General features: G+C 37.4%; 1 pseudogene; it reads right to left on the minus strand.

Moving 5' to 3' along the window:
* Nucleotides 1-12907: 12907 nt before the first annotated feature.
* On the minus strand, nt 12908-14568 carry LOC100453523 (26S proteasome regulatory subunit 4-like; annotated as a pseudogene).
* Between the last annotated feature and the right edge of the window lie 294 nt (nt 14569-14862).

Genomic DNA, 14862 nt, shown 5'->3' on the forward strand with positions numbered 1-14862 from the left:
CCTAACCATGGCAATGATATTGCACGACCTTTGTCATGTAGTATTATCTACTCACAGAAGTGACATCCAATCACCTTTGCTACATTATATTGGTTAGAAGCAAGTCACAGGTCCTGCCTACACTTAAAAGGAGGGGATTACACAATAGCTTGAACGCCTGGGGCAGAAACTTTTAAGGCCTACCTTAAGGTGTATCCACCACAATGAAGATACATGTGGCAGGGGAACACTAGCACATGAAGCTGGTATTTTCAAGGGTGGCAGGAATTGGATCTTAAAAATACTTGGATACCTATATGAAATGTAAAGAAAATAGATGTAAAGACACAGTAAGCTTTAAGTTTATCCCTATATCCTTTTCGGAAAAGCTTTCTTAAGAAAATTAATGGCGTAAATAAGTTTGCAGAGAACATATGTTAATGTTTCTTGGATTACTAAGAGTATTTGAAAATATGAAACTATTTCCTTTAGAGAAAAAATTACTATACCATTTTAACTTTCTGCTTACAGAGTTTTTAAATTGGTTCACTTCTAATAACTTCTTAAGTCTTGTTCAAAAACAAGATGCACAAACTTTGCACAACCTTTCCTGTCTTTGAGTTATGCAACATCAGTTCATTTGGTGAAACGTTCTAGCTGATCTATTAGAGCATTAGAAAATCATAAACATCTGACCTTGCATGTTGACTTTTTTCTTTCACTTCTCTCTCTGTCTTTTAAAAGCTGTAAGGCAAATGTGGCTGCCACCCATTCGTTCTGAGATACCTTTACTTTGGGCTTCAAACAGTCAAGTTCAAAGAAATTGTAATTGTAGTTATATTGGGCTCCTATGTGTCTCATAGAAAAATGCAAGACAAGAACATGTGTGTTGTTTTTAAATAATTTGATGAATCTGTGCTTCCCTGATAAAAGTCTTTCAATGACTCACCAATAATTAGAGTCTACATCTTCTTTCCTCCAAGTTTTTTAAATGATGGAAAATGTCATACAAATTCATAGAGAGCAGTTTAATTGTCAGCCTTGTTAATCTATACTCTTATCTCCTTTATTTCCTATTCCTTAAATTGTTTGAGCAAATTCCAAACTATCTGAATTCATCAGTAGTATACTCTAATACATACATAAAAAAGACAAGTACTCCTTTAAAAAATAACCACAATGCCATTAAAACACCTAAAAATTAACACTAAATTTGTATTATCATCAAATAGCTAAATAGTTTTAAATTTCTCTTAATTCCCTCTCTCTTGTTTTTGACAGCTGGATTGTCTGAACAAAGATCCTAATAAGGTACTCGCTTCACTGGCCCCCTGTATTTCATCACTGAGTCTTTTTTCACCTATGAGTACTCTCCTCACTCCTTTTAAATTTTCTTATACATTTTTTGTTGCAGAAATTGGGTGATTTGTTCAGTCTGAATTTTGCCAATTGCTTCACCATGAAATTTAACTTAACATGGTTTTCTGTCCCTCTATTTAGGTATTAGGCTGAATCAAATAAAATTTCATTATTGTAGGTCAAAATGGCAATTGTATATGGCTTAACCTGATACTTAGATCTAGAGGTGAGATCAGATTTAGCTTCAAATTTTTGACAAGAGTACTTCACAGTTGTCTCATATTTTGTTCCTCCAGGCAGAATCCAATGATAGTTTCTCTCTTTTTGTGTGTGTGTGATGTTAAGATTAATCTGGCCATTATAAAATTCTCCAAAAGCTTTTCACCTATTGGCTTCGAGAGGGTTGGTAATCATTACTCTGATCCATTGTTTTATTAGAGGCTACAAAATGGTATTGTTTATTAATTAATGTAATTCTTTTAAAAAGATTAACTTTCTATAATCAACTATTTGGTTACAAACTAAAGGATAGTTTGTGAAGAAAGGCAGGACAAATATTTGGTTATCTGCATTTAGTTCACAGTTTTCTCAATTATGCTTTGGTTCTCCTGGCATCCTCCAGAGGTGACCATTGAGCTGGTTTTTAGTTTTCATTTTTAGAATAATTTAGACATATATGGGACAGCTTTAATTCTCATGAAGGTATTCATTGATTTTGATGCTCAAATTGTCCTCTCTTTGGTAGATAAAAGCCACTTCAAGTTAGCTTTTGAGTTCTTTTCATAAAACTTCAGCAGACTTCAATAACTTCTTTGATTTTCAGAACTGAAAAGTATGGTACATTTATTGTCCCAGGCCTAGAATTTCTTGTAGGTACCATAGTTTGCTCCAGTGAGAAGTGTCATATGGAGAAAAGTATAGGGAATAAGGATGCCACTGGTATTTAGCTGGTCATCATTTCTAGGTCTTTTTAGTGGGCAGAAGTAGAAAAAATGCATATTTTAAAAAAGAAAATATATCATAAATGTATGCAGACATCTATATAACTAAAATTCATATTAAAGCATTTTGACTTAATTTCTCTGATTGTACACAACATATCTCTCTTCTCCCATGGAAACATTTTATTCCCAACACCACCAACATAATTGTCCCCTTGTCTTATCCTGCATACACACGCATCAGTTCAGAATAACAATACAGACATTACCACCAAAATTATGAATAGCAAAGACTGATCAAAATTTCTTTAGAATTATTTGTCCTGTTAGAATATATCCCCCTAGGGATGTACAGCCACATGGCTGTATTTTCAAGTCACTTGAAATAATTTCTATGTGAGATTAAGCCAATCACTCAATACAAAATTAAGTTTGTTTTGTTTCCAATTCTTAAAGTTACTTTATTTTTTGAATAACTTTTATTTACAGTTTTGTAAAACATTTACATGATTCCAGATAGCGTAACAGTACTGGGGATAATTTTTGCTCCTTCTTACAGCTGGTAGTACTCCAATGTGTAAATAAATGTATTAGTACTATAGTTTATTCAACCAATCTTCTATTGAATAGACATTTAAGTTGTTTCCACTCTTTTTCTATTAGAAATAGTAGCACAATGAATAGCCTTATGAATATATCTTCTTTGGGGGAGGCAGATCATTGAATAATTAAGTTATAATCCTCCATATGAGATTGCTGACTAAAATGTAAAAGCATATGTAATTTTATTAGATGTTGCATAAATCTGTTCTCTAGTGGTTGTACCACTTGACATTCTACCAGCAATATATAAGACTTATTTCCCAGCTGGGCGTGGTGGCTCATGCCTGTAATCCCAGCACTTTGGGAGGCCGAGGTGGGTTGATCACTGGAGGTCAGGAGTTCAAGACCAGCCTGGCCAACATGGTGAAACCCCGTCACTACTAAAAATACAAAAAAAAAAATTAGCCAGGTGTGGTGACATAGGCCTGTAATCCCAGCTACTCAGGAGGCTGAGGCAGGAGAATTGCTTGAACCTGGGAGGTGGAGGCTGCAGTGAGCTGAGATCATGCTACTACACTCCAGCCTGGGTGACAGAGCAAGACTCCGTCAAAAAAAAAAAAAGAAATAAAAGACTTATTTCCCCAAAGGTTTACCAACAGAATATACCATTAAACTTTTACATTTTTGACAGTATGATAGGGGAGAATGATAGCTCTGTAGTTTTAATCTGCAACTCTATTATTACGAATGACGTTGAGCATATTTTCATGTTAAAGGGCCATCTGCTTTTCTTTTTCTGTTAAGTCTATATTTATATCTCTTGTTCATTTTTCAATAGGGTTATTGGAGTTTTTCTTCTATTAGACAATCTTTCTATTTTAGGGACACCAACTCTTTTCTGTCATATAAGTTGCAAAAATTTTTTCCAGTTTGTCATTTTTTTCATTATACTTAAGATTTATTTTTGCCATATTTTTTAAATTGTTATATCTCTTATTTATTAATCTGTTCCTTTATTGCTTAAGTTTTTCCTCTTTCAGATTATAGAGGATTTACTCATGCTTTCTTCTAGTATTTGTATGTTTTCCATTTTTACATTTAAATATCTCATAATACACTTTTTTTTCTGGTGTATGATGTGAGAAACAACCTAGTTTTGTCTTTTGTTATAATATGAATATCAAATTACTCCAACATCATTTACTGTTTTTCTTTCCCCCACTGATTTGCAGTGCTGCTTATTAAATATACTGAATATCCATATGCAATTGATTCTATTTCTAGACATTCAGCTTTATTTCATTGATTTCTTTGTAAACCCATTTACCCATACCATATGGTTTTACTTTTAGAGGATTTATATTTTACTACCTGGTAGGGATAGCCACCTCTTACCCTATCCTATTGCTCTTGTGTTTTCTGAGATATTCTGGCTATTAGTGCTTATTATTATTTTATTTTATTTATTTTATTTTTTACCTCTATGTTAGGTTTGGGGGTAAAAGTGAAGGTTTGTTACATAGGTAAACATGTGTACATATTATTTCATCACCCAGGTATTAAGGCCAGTACTCAATAGTTATCTTTTCTGCTCCTTTCCCTCCTTCCACCCTGCCCCATCAAGTAGACCTCAGTGTCTGTTGTTTTCTTCTTTGTGTTCATAAGTTCTTATCATTTAGTTTCCTCTTATCAGTGAGAAAATGTGGTATTTGGTTTTCTGTTCCCGCATTATATTATTATTCTTTTATTTATTTAAAAAATTTTAAAATTCTTCTTATTATTTCAGTAGTTTTTGGGGAACAGGTGGTGTTAGGTTACATGGATAAGTTCTTTTGGTGTGATTTATGAGCTTTTGGTACATCCATCACTTGAGCGGTGTACACTGTACCCAATGTGTAGTCTTTTATCCCTTACCCCTCTCTTACACTTCCTCCTGAGGTCTCAAAGTCCATTGTCTTGTTCTTATGCCTTTGCACCCTCATATCTTATCTCCCACTTATAAGTGAGAACACATAATGTTTGGTTGCCCATTTCTGAGTTAGCTCACTTAGAATAATGGTCTCCAACTCCATTCAGTTTGCTGAGAATGCATTATTTCATTCCTTTTTATAGCTGAGTAGTATTCTATGGTATATATACATCACATTTTCTTTATCCACTCATCGGTTGATGGGCATTTAGGCTGGTTCCATATTTTTGCAATTGTGAATTGTGCTTCTATAAACATGTGTGTGCAAGTGTTTTTTTCATATGATGACTCGTTTTCCACTTGATAGGCACCAGTAGTAGAATTGCTGAATCAAATTATAGTTCTAATTTTATTTCTTTAAGGAATTTCCATACTCTTTTGTATAGTGGTTATACTAGTTTACACTCCTGTTAGCAATGCAAAAGTGTTCCCTTTTCACCACATCCACACCAACATCTATTTTTTTTTTTTTATTTTTCGATTATGGCCATTCTGCAGGGTTAAGGTGGAATTGCATTGTGGTTTCAATTTGCATTTCCCTGATCATTAGTGATGCTGAGTATTTTTTCATATGTTTGTTGACCATTTGTATATCTCCTTTTGAGAATTGTCTAATATCTCCTTTTGAGAATTGTCTATTCATGTCCTGAGCCCACTTTTTGATGGGATTTTTTGGGTTTTTTTTCTTGCTGACTTGTTTGAGTTCTTTGTAGATTCTAGATATTAGTCCTTTGTCAGATGTATAGTTTGTGAAGATTTTCTCCCACTCTAAGGGTTGTCTGTTTACTCTGCTGATTATTGCTTTTGCTGTGCAGAAGCTTTTTAGTTTAATGAAGTCCCATCTATTTGTCTTTGTTTTTGTTGCATTGGCTTTTGGGTTCTTGGACATGAATTCTTTGTCTAGGACAATGTCTAGAACAGTTTTCCTGATGATATCATCTGAATTTTTATGGTTTCAGGTCTTAGATTTAAGTCTTTGATCCATTTTGAGTTGACTTTTGTTTAAGGTGAGAGATGACGATCCACTTTCATTTTTCTACATGTGGCTTGAAAATTATCACAGCACTATTTGTTGAATAGGGTGTCCTTTTCCCACTTTATGTTTTTGTTTGCTTTGTCAAAGATCAGTTGGCTGTAAGTATTTAGCCTTATTTCTGGGTTCTATATTCTGTTCCATTGGTCTATGTACCTGTTTTTATACCAGTATCATGCTGTTTTGGTAATTATAGCCTTGTAGTATAGTTTGAAGTTGGGTAATGTGATGCCTCCAGAACCGTTCTTTTTGCTTAGTCTTGCTTGCTGTGCAGGCTCTTTTTAGTTCCATATGAATTTTAGGATTTTTTTTCTAGCTCTGTGAAGAGTGATAATGGTATGTTGATGGGAATTGCATTGAATTCATAGATTGCTTTTGGCAGTGTAATCATTTTCACAATATTGATTCTACCCATCCAGGAGCATGGGATGTTTTTATTTGTTTGTGCCATTTATAATTTCTTTCAGCAGTGTTTTGTAGTTTTCCTTGTAAAGATCTTTCACCACTTCTATTCAACATAGTACTGGAGGTCCTGCCTAGATCAATCACACAAGAGAAAGAAATAGAGGGCATACAAATAGGTAAAGGGGAACTCAAACTCTCACTGTTCCCTGATGATATGATCACATACCTAGAAAACCCTAAAGACTCATTCAAAAGGCTCCTAGATCTGATAAATGAATTCAGTAAAGTTTCAGGATACAAAATCAATGTGCACAAGTCAGTAGCACTGCTACACACTAACAACGACTGTATTAATTTGTTCTTATGCTGCTATGAAGAAATACCTAAGACTGGGTAATTTATAAAGGAAAGAGCTTTATTTGACTCACAGTACACATGGCTGGGGAGGCCTGAGGAAACTTACAATCATGGTGGAGGGTGAAGAGGAAGCAAGGCATCTTCTTCACAAGGTGGCGGGAAAGAGAAGTGCCAAGCAAAGGGGAAAAAGCCCCTTATAAAACAATCAGATCTCGTGAGAACTCACTATCATGAGAACAGCATGGGGGTAACCACCCCCCATGATTCAATTACCTTCCCCTGGGTCCCTCTCATGACACATGGGGATTATGGGAACTACAATTCAAGATTAGATTTGGGTGGGGATTCAACCAAACCATATAACTCTTCCCTGGCTCCTCCCAAATCTCATGTCCTCACATTTCAAAACACAATCATGCCCTTCTAACAGTCCCTCAAAATCTTAACTCAAACTCATTCCAGCATTAATCCAAAGACCAAGTCCAAAGTCTCATCTGAGACAAGGCAAGTCCCTTCTACCTATGAGCCTGTAAAACCAAAAGCAAGTTAGTTACTTCCTAGATATGATGGGAGTATAGGCATTGGGTAAATACATCTGTTTCAAATGGAAGAAATTGGCCAAATCAAAGGGGGTACAGGCCTAATGCAAGCCCAAAATCCAATATGGCAGTCACTAAACCTTAAAGTTTCAAAATAATCTCTTTTGACTCCATGTCTCACATTCAGGTCATGCTGTTGCAAGAGGTAGGCTTCCATGGCCTTGGACAGCTCTGCATCTGTGGCTTGGCAGGGTACGATCCCCCTCTGGGCCGCTTTCATGACTGGCATTGTCTGTGGCTTTTCCAAGCACACAGTGCAAGCTGTTAGTGGAACTACCATTCTGGGGTCTGGAGGACAGTGGCCTTCTTTTCACAGCTCCTCTAGGTAGTGCCACAGTGGGGACTCTGTGTGGGTGCTCAAACTCCACATTTCCCTTCCTCACTGCCTTAGCAGAGGTTCTCCATGACAGCTCTGCCCCTGCAGCACATTTCTGAAGCCATGGCCCAAGCTGTACCTTGGCCCATTTTAGCCACAGCTGGAATGGCTGGGACACAGGGTACCAAGTCCCCAAGCATGCGTACAGTAGTAGGACCCTGGACCTGGCCCAGGAAACCATTTTTTATTTCTCCTAGGCCTCTGGACTTATGATGGGAGGGGCTGCTGGGAAGGTCTCTGACATGCCCTGGAGACATTGACAAGCCCTGGAGACATTTTCCTCATGGTCTCTGTCATTAACATTTGGCTCCTTGTTACTTATGTAAGTTTCTGCAGCTGACTTGAATTTCTCCCCAGAAAATGGGTTTTTCTTTTCTACCACATTGTTGGGCTGCAAGTTTTCCAAACCTTTATGCTCTGTCATCTCTAGAACACTTTGCTGCTTAGAAATTCCTCTCTTCAGGTACCCTAAATTATCTCTCTCATGTTCAAAGTTCCACAGATCTCTAGGGCAGGGGGAAAATGCCACCAGTCTCTTTGCTAAAGCATAGCAAAAGTCACCTTTATTCCAGTTCCCAATAAATTTCTAATCTCCATCTGAGGCCACTTTAGCCTGGACTTAATTGTTCATATCACTATCAGCAGCATTTTGTTTAAAGCCATTCAACAAGTCTCTAGGAAGTTCAGATTTTCCCACATCTTCCTGTCTTCTGAGCTCTCCAAGTCTCTAGGAAGTTCCAAACTTTCCTACATTTTCCTGCCATCTTCTGAGCTCTTCAAACTGTTTCAACCTCTGCCTATTACCCAGTGCCAAAGTCATGCCCACATTTTTGGGTATCTTTATAGCAGTACCCCACTCTCTGAAGTAACAGATTACTGTATTAGTCTGTTCTCACACTACTATGAAGAAATATCTGAGACTGGGTAATTTATAAAGGAAAGAAGTTTAATTGACTCACAGTTCAGCATGGCTGGGGAAGCCTCAGGAAATTACAATCATGGTGGAAGGGTAAGGGGAAGCAAGACACCTTCACAAGGCAACAGGAAGAAGTGCCTAGCAAAGGGGGAAAAGCCTTTTATAAAACCATCAGATCTCATGAGAACTCACTATCCTGAGAATAGCATGGGGTAATGGCCCCATGATTCAATTACCTTCCACCTCTCCCTCCCAGGACATGTGATTATGGGAACTACAATTCAAGATGAGATTTGGGTGGGGACACAGCCAAACCACATTAGCGACCAAGCTGAGACTCAAAGCAAGAACTCGACCTCTTTTACAACAGCTGCAAAATAAATAAATAAATAAATAAATAAATAACTTAGGAATATACCTAACTCAAGATGTTATATTATTATTTTTAATATAAAACTTTGTAATTAACTTGTTTAGCTTCAGAAAAAATGGTATATGGTATATGTATATATACACCTATATATGTATATATACACATATATGTACATATGTACGTATATATGCATGTATATATGTCTATGTATATATGTATGTATATATGTATATGTATATGTGTATATATACCTATATGTATATATGTGTATATGTGTATATATACCTATATGTGTATATGTGTACATGTGTAAGTGTATATGTGTATATATACCTATATGTATATATGTGTATATGTGTAAGTGTATATGTATATATACCTATATGTATATATGTATATATTTATGTATACATATATGTATATATGTGCATGTATACATGTGTATATATGTATATATACATATATGTGTATATGTGTGTATATATGTATATATGTATATATACCTATATGTATATATGTGTGTGTATATATATACATATGTGTATATGTGTGTGTATATGTATATATGTATGTGTATATATGTGTGTATATATATATTTTTTACTGAAATCACACGCATTTATAATTTAACTTAGTGGGAAGGGGCAACTTTTTTGCATTGAGCTTTCCTACTCCAAAACCTGGATTATCTTTCTATTTATACAGTCTAGTTTTGTGCCCTTCAGAAATATTTCATATGGTTTGTTCAGGAGATTTTGGATATTTATTGATAAGTGCTTTGCCTAGGTTATTTATTTATTTACATCACAAATAGGAGGTTTTCCTTTTCATTGTTTTTTCTCAGCAAGTTTTGTTTGTTTATATGGAATGGAGCCTGAATCATAACATGACATTCTGGGCCTTCCATCTCTCTCTTTTCTGTTTCATTTATTACATTTTTCTTGTGCTAACCATATGTTCTTCAAGAAATATTTTCTATAAATGCCCCTAAAGAGACTTGTTTTTTGAATTCTTCAGCTCTGCTTAAGTATCCTTCTTGATTCCCTTCCCAACTTTTTTTCGTCTATAATTTTGTAAACTCTTTTACACCTTCTAAGTCCTCTCTTCCACATATTTCTCTTACAGCATTTAGGTCTGCATTCAAATTCTACACAACGTAAGCTGGTTTTCAGTTACCTTTCTGGGTGTGCTTGTCTATTATATAAAGCAAGCCTCTGAGATACAGAATGGCAGGAACTGTGCTTCACACTTTGATTTTTTTTTTTTTCTGGTACCCAGTGGATTGAACCTACTGCATGCTCAGTAAAATTTATCTGTTGATCTTCACCAAATATTTTAAATTATCTCTGGTAACTATCACTTTCATTAGAACAGCTTGATACATTCTAATTCTGGTGATCTAATATGCATAACAGCCCTTAGGAGCTGAGTCAGAAGAGAACTTTCATCCCACCTCCAGGAGACAGCCCATTGGAAGATTAAGAAACCTGCCCCACAGAAGGCCAGGTCTAAGCCAGGCTTGAAGCCAGCTCTTCCAAGAGTTCAGGGCTTTTTCTGCTGAACTTTTTGGCCTCTTTCTGCTCAAAGGGCTGAGTCATAAGTTGTCCTAAATAGCCCTCAGGAGTGTCTTCTCCAGCTTTGGGAACAAGTTGCTGGAGATTGAAAAAGAAGGAGAGTTTGGAGTCATTGCAGTTTCAGTGGGCCTATAGTAACACAGGTCTTAAAATTTCTGTCCAGTTCAAACACACAAAATAAGTTTATTTCCCTAATTACTGTTGATTTTGAAACAAGAATGACCTAACTCCTTGTTTTGTAAGTAAACCACAAAACTTGGAAGTAGTAACAACTCTCTAATCCTTTGCTGAGATCCTTCATCAATAATTAGAATAATAGTAGTCCCATTTGAATAACATGTCTGGTTCAAAGCCACAAACAGACCTTGAGAGACCAAAGAAAAGTAGAATACTACTGTTCTTCCCACCTGTGTTCTGTGCTATGAGCTTCCACACATATTGCTTTCATGCTTCTTCCTTCTTGGGAAGGCATTGTGACTCCATGAATAGAAGCAATGGCTTAAGCCCAGAAGGACCTAATTTCAATTTTGTTTCTTTCATTACTGTTTATTGGGCATGTAACTTAACCTCTCATACTTCTAAAGTATTTTCATCCTATGGGGAGAGACTTTAATAAAATTTCTGCAGAGTGTTTTATAATCTGGAGATGAAATGCACTATGGAAAGCCACCACCAAGTTGTTATTAATTATAGCCAGGACTCAAGTCAGCTGTCAGTATTGCAAGGAGGAGCAAGTCCACTGCGTAAAATGACAATCCCTTCATGAGCTTTCAAATGCATAGAACTTGCTGACACAAATACTGCAGCACACCAAAGGGTAGAAAATCAAGGTAATGATTGCAGTGGAATAGAAGGATGTCTGCTGGTGTAGTATCAGAGAACTCTTAGTTAAAAAAAGAATAATCTGAAATTTGTTTTAAAAACTGAAGACTGTTTGATGGTAAAGCTGCAGAATCCTTTCTGTCTGCTTCCAGCCCTATGAGAACCTGGAGAGCATTCACATGTATTGACATCTGACAGGAAAAAACAGAATTACTGCAGAGGCTGTTGGAGAGCTCATTGTATTATGACTAAGCTCGCTCAGAATCAAATTCTATCCAGTTTCATTAAAGGGTTTTGTGCCTGGCGTATCATAAGTGCTTAGTAAATGTTACTCTTCTTATTTTGCTTGGAAGAAGAAAAACACTGCACCCACGGGTCACCACAGACATAGGATGATGCACATAGAATTGCTTTCACAAATAGCAGAAAGTGTGCATATCTGTCTATACATGAGCCAGTGAAGAATATCTCCAACTCTGTCTTTTGTTCCCCAGAAAAATACTTGGAGGTTTTTGGAGCTCACCATGTTTTATCCCTGAAAATAGACTTGATTTTAGTTTAGACTGGGTTCTTCAACCATTGTCTCCAGACAAAAAGTCATTACACAGCCATGGTAAAACATTCATTCTCTGAACCTTTTCATAGAATCCACTGGGGCAAAGGTTTTCTCTATCAAGCGAGGTGATTAGAAAAAGCATAGAAAAGGCTGGTAACTCTCCTCTAGACTACAGCCTTATATGAATGTTAGATTTTCACAGCATGTGTTATTCCACAATTTCCCCTGCTTCTTCTCCTACCAGTTGGCTTGCTTGTAATTTGGGCAGCTGGGCTTTGGTGGCTCAGACCTTCTCCTTCATGGAAGGCTCACAGCCTCCCTAGTAAAGTTCCATATTTTTATTATGTAGGATTGACCACCAACTGCAAAAGAACTTTTTAGTTTTCCCTAGGGAAATAAGCAGGGGGCAAATGCATGTTAGTCACTATCATAATGTTTTAGTTTTTCCTGTTACATTAAGCCCTTTTTCTTGTTTAAGACAAACTATTTTAGGCTATCTCTCAAGACAGCTTTGCCATCAGAGTGACCACAGAGGATGACAATAACAGCAGGTGTTGTTTGTTGAAAGCTCAGCTGGTATCTGGTTTTGTGGCGAGTATTTAAAATGCATTATCTCACTTAAAACGTAAGTCAACCCTGAAACTCAGAGAGGTTAAGTGACTTTCTCAGCATCATACAGGGGAGAAGTTATCAGGATTCACACCTAGGCTTATACATCTTGAATTTTTTATAGTTATTCTATATGCTATTGGTAATGTCAATAATAACACCACCGGGAATTAAGTTGGTCATATTTTCCCTTTGATGTTAGGCAGTGAATAAGTAAAGCATCCTAATATTAAAAATCAAATAAACAAATGGACAGAAACCCAGATGGTTATTATTATTTTTGTTAAAGAGCACACTCTATTGGGAACAGACTGCTGCACAGTGACTGACAAAGGCCACCCAATGGGCACTTACACATCGTACTCCAAAAGACGCAGGATGTTTTGCTAATAAAAATCAATGGGAACAGGGATTCCTCTGGGCAACTCCCCCAACCTCATCCTTTTCAGGGGTCAAGGAATCACCCAACCATTTTCCTGATGGCAGCTGTGGCTCACTAGAGATAGAGCCCCTCAGGGGTGCCTTCCTGTTTCTTATAAAGAACATTTTCTTTATATTTTTTGAAGTATTCATTTGTTACTTTCACTCTACATTCTCTTGAGGCCATCAGACCAGCTTCTGTACAGATTGCCTTGATTTGAGCACTAGAGAGGTCATCTTTAACCATGATCAAGTCATCCAGGGTTATGTCATTGGCCAGTGTCATCCTGCTTGTGTGATTCTGAAAGATACGCTTCTTAGTCCTTTCATCAGGCAGGGGGAACTCGATCTTCCTGTCAATGCGGCCTGGTCTGATAAGTGCTAGATCCAAAGTTTCTATTCGGTTTGTGGCCATAATAACTTTCACGTCTCCCCTAGAATCAAATCCCTTCAACTGGTTCAACAGTTCCAACATTGTTCACTGAGTTTCTCTCTCACCACCAGAATTTGAGTCATATCTTTTTTGTTTTGTTTTGTTTTGTTTTTTTTTGAGACGGAGTCTTGCTCTGTCACCCAGGCTGGAGTGCAGTGGCGCAATCTCTGCTCACCGCAAATTCCGCCTCCCGGGTTCACGCCATTCTCCTGCCTCAGCCTCCTGAGTAGCTGGGACTACAGGCACCCACCACCATGCCCGGCTTATTTTTTGTATTTTTAGTAGAGACGGGGTTTCATCATCCTAGCTAGGATGGTCTTGATCTCCTGACCTCGTGATCCACCCACCTCGGCCTCCCAAAGTGCTGGGATTACAGGCGTGAGCCACCGCGCCCGGCCGAGTCATATCTTTTTGTCCCAATGGCTCCAATTTCATCAGTAAACATGAAGGATAGTTCATGTTCTTCAGCAACTCAAAACAATTACCATACGAATACGAGTTTGGGCCCATCACCTAGGTACTTCTGAATAAGTTCAGAGCCAACCACTCTCAAGAAAGTGGCTGAGGTTTGGTTTGCTACTGCTTTGGATAACAAGCTTTTGCCTGTGCCAGGTGGACCATAGAGAATGACCCCCTTAGGAGGCTTTATACCTATCTCTTCATAATATTCAGGATGGGTGAGAGGAAACTCCACAGCTTCCTTTATTTCCTGAATTTGGTTGTCCAACCCCCCAATATTGGCATAGGTCTCCTGGGGGGCCTTTTCCATTTTCATCACTGTGACCAGGGGATCCGTGTCATCCATCAGCACCCCTGTCAAGGCATGCACCTTGTGATTGAGCAGGACCGAGCAGCCAGTTTCCAGAAGATCCTTGTCTACAAATGAAAGAATGTTGACATAGTGTTCTGAGCCCACAGATGTAGACATGATGGCATGATTGTCATCAATGGTCTTTTCCGAGGTTCCTGCTGACATCGGGGTCCCCCTCAGATCATCCAATTTTGATCTTTCCTCCTCTTGCTTTTCTTCTAATGGTTTCATTTGTTCCTGATTTCTAATGAATTCTTCCTCCATGAGAAGATAGTCTTTAATTCTCTCTAACATCAGTAATTTTAATCGGCACTGAGTGTGAGGTGTCACCAGTGGCAGTTTGCTGGCTGCATCTGGTCCCTTTGTTTTCTTCTTTTTCCTCACTCTTGTTGGTACAGAAGGTTCATATTTCTTTTTCTTGTCCTTGTCATCCTTCTTGCCACTTCCAGGACCATGACCACCACTCTGACTTTGACCCATCTTGCCTTGGTCACTTGAGGTAAAAAACTCGGATTATTAAGATGCCTGTTGGTTACTTAACAATTTTAGTTTCACTATATTATTTAGCTACAAATAGCAGTGGGTTCAAACATTTTCCCTTGCTGGGGATATAATTTCTAGAAAGTGTTCTTTGCAGTGAAACTGAACTTGAAGCCATTAAGTAGTAATTAATATTACCTCCTGCTTCAAAAGCATTATATTTAACAAGGCTTCATAGGACAAATAATAATAATATGAAATGGGGTTTTGGTTTATAGTTTAATTCCAGGAAGAAAGCATATGCTTT

Source organism: Pongo abelii, chromosome 12 (genome assembly GCF_028885655.2).
Source record: "Pongo abelii isolate AG06213 chromosome 12, NHGRI_mPonAbe1-v2.0_pri, whole genome shotgun sequence".
NCBI classification, from domain to species: Eukaryota; Metazoa; Chordata; class Mammalia; order Primates; family Hominidae; genus Pongo; species Pongo abelii.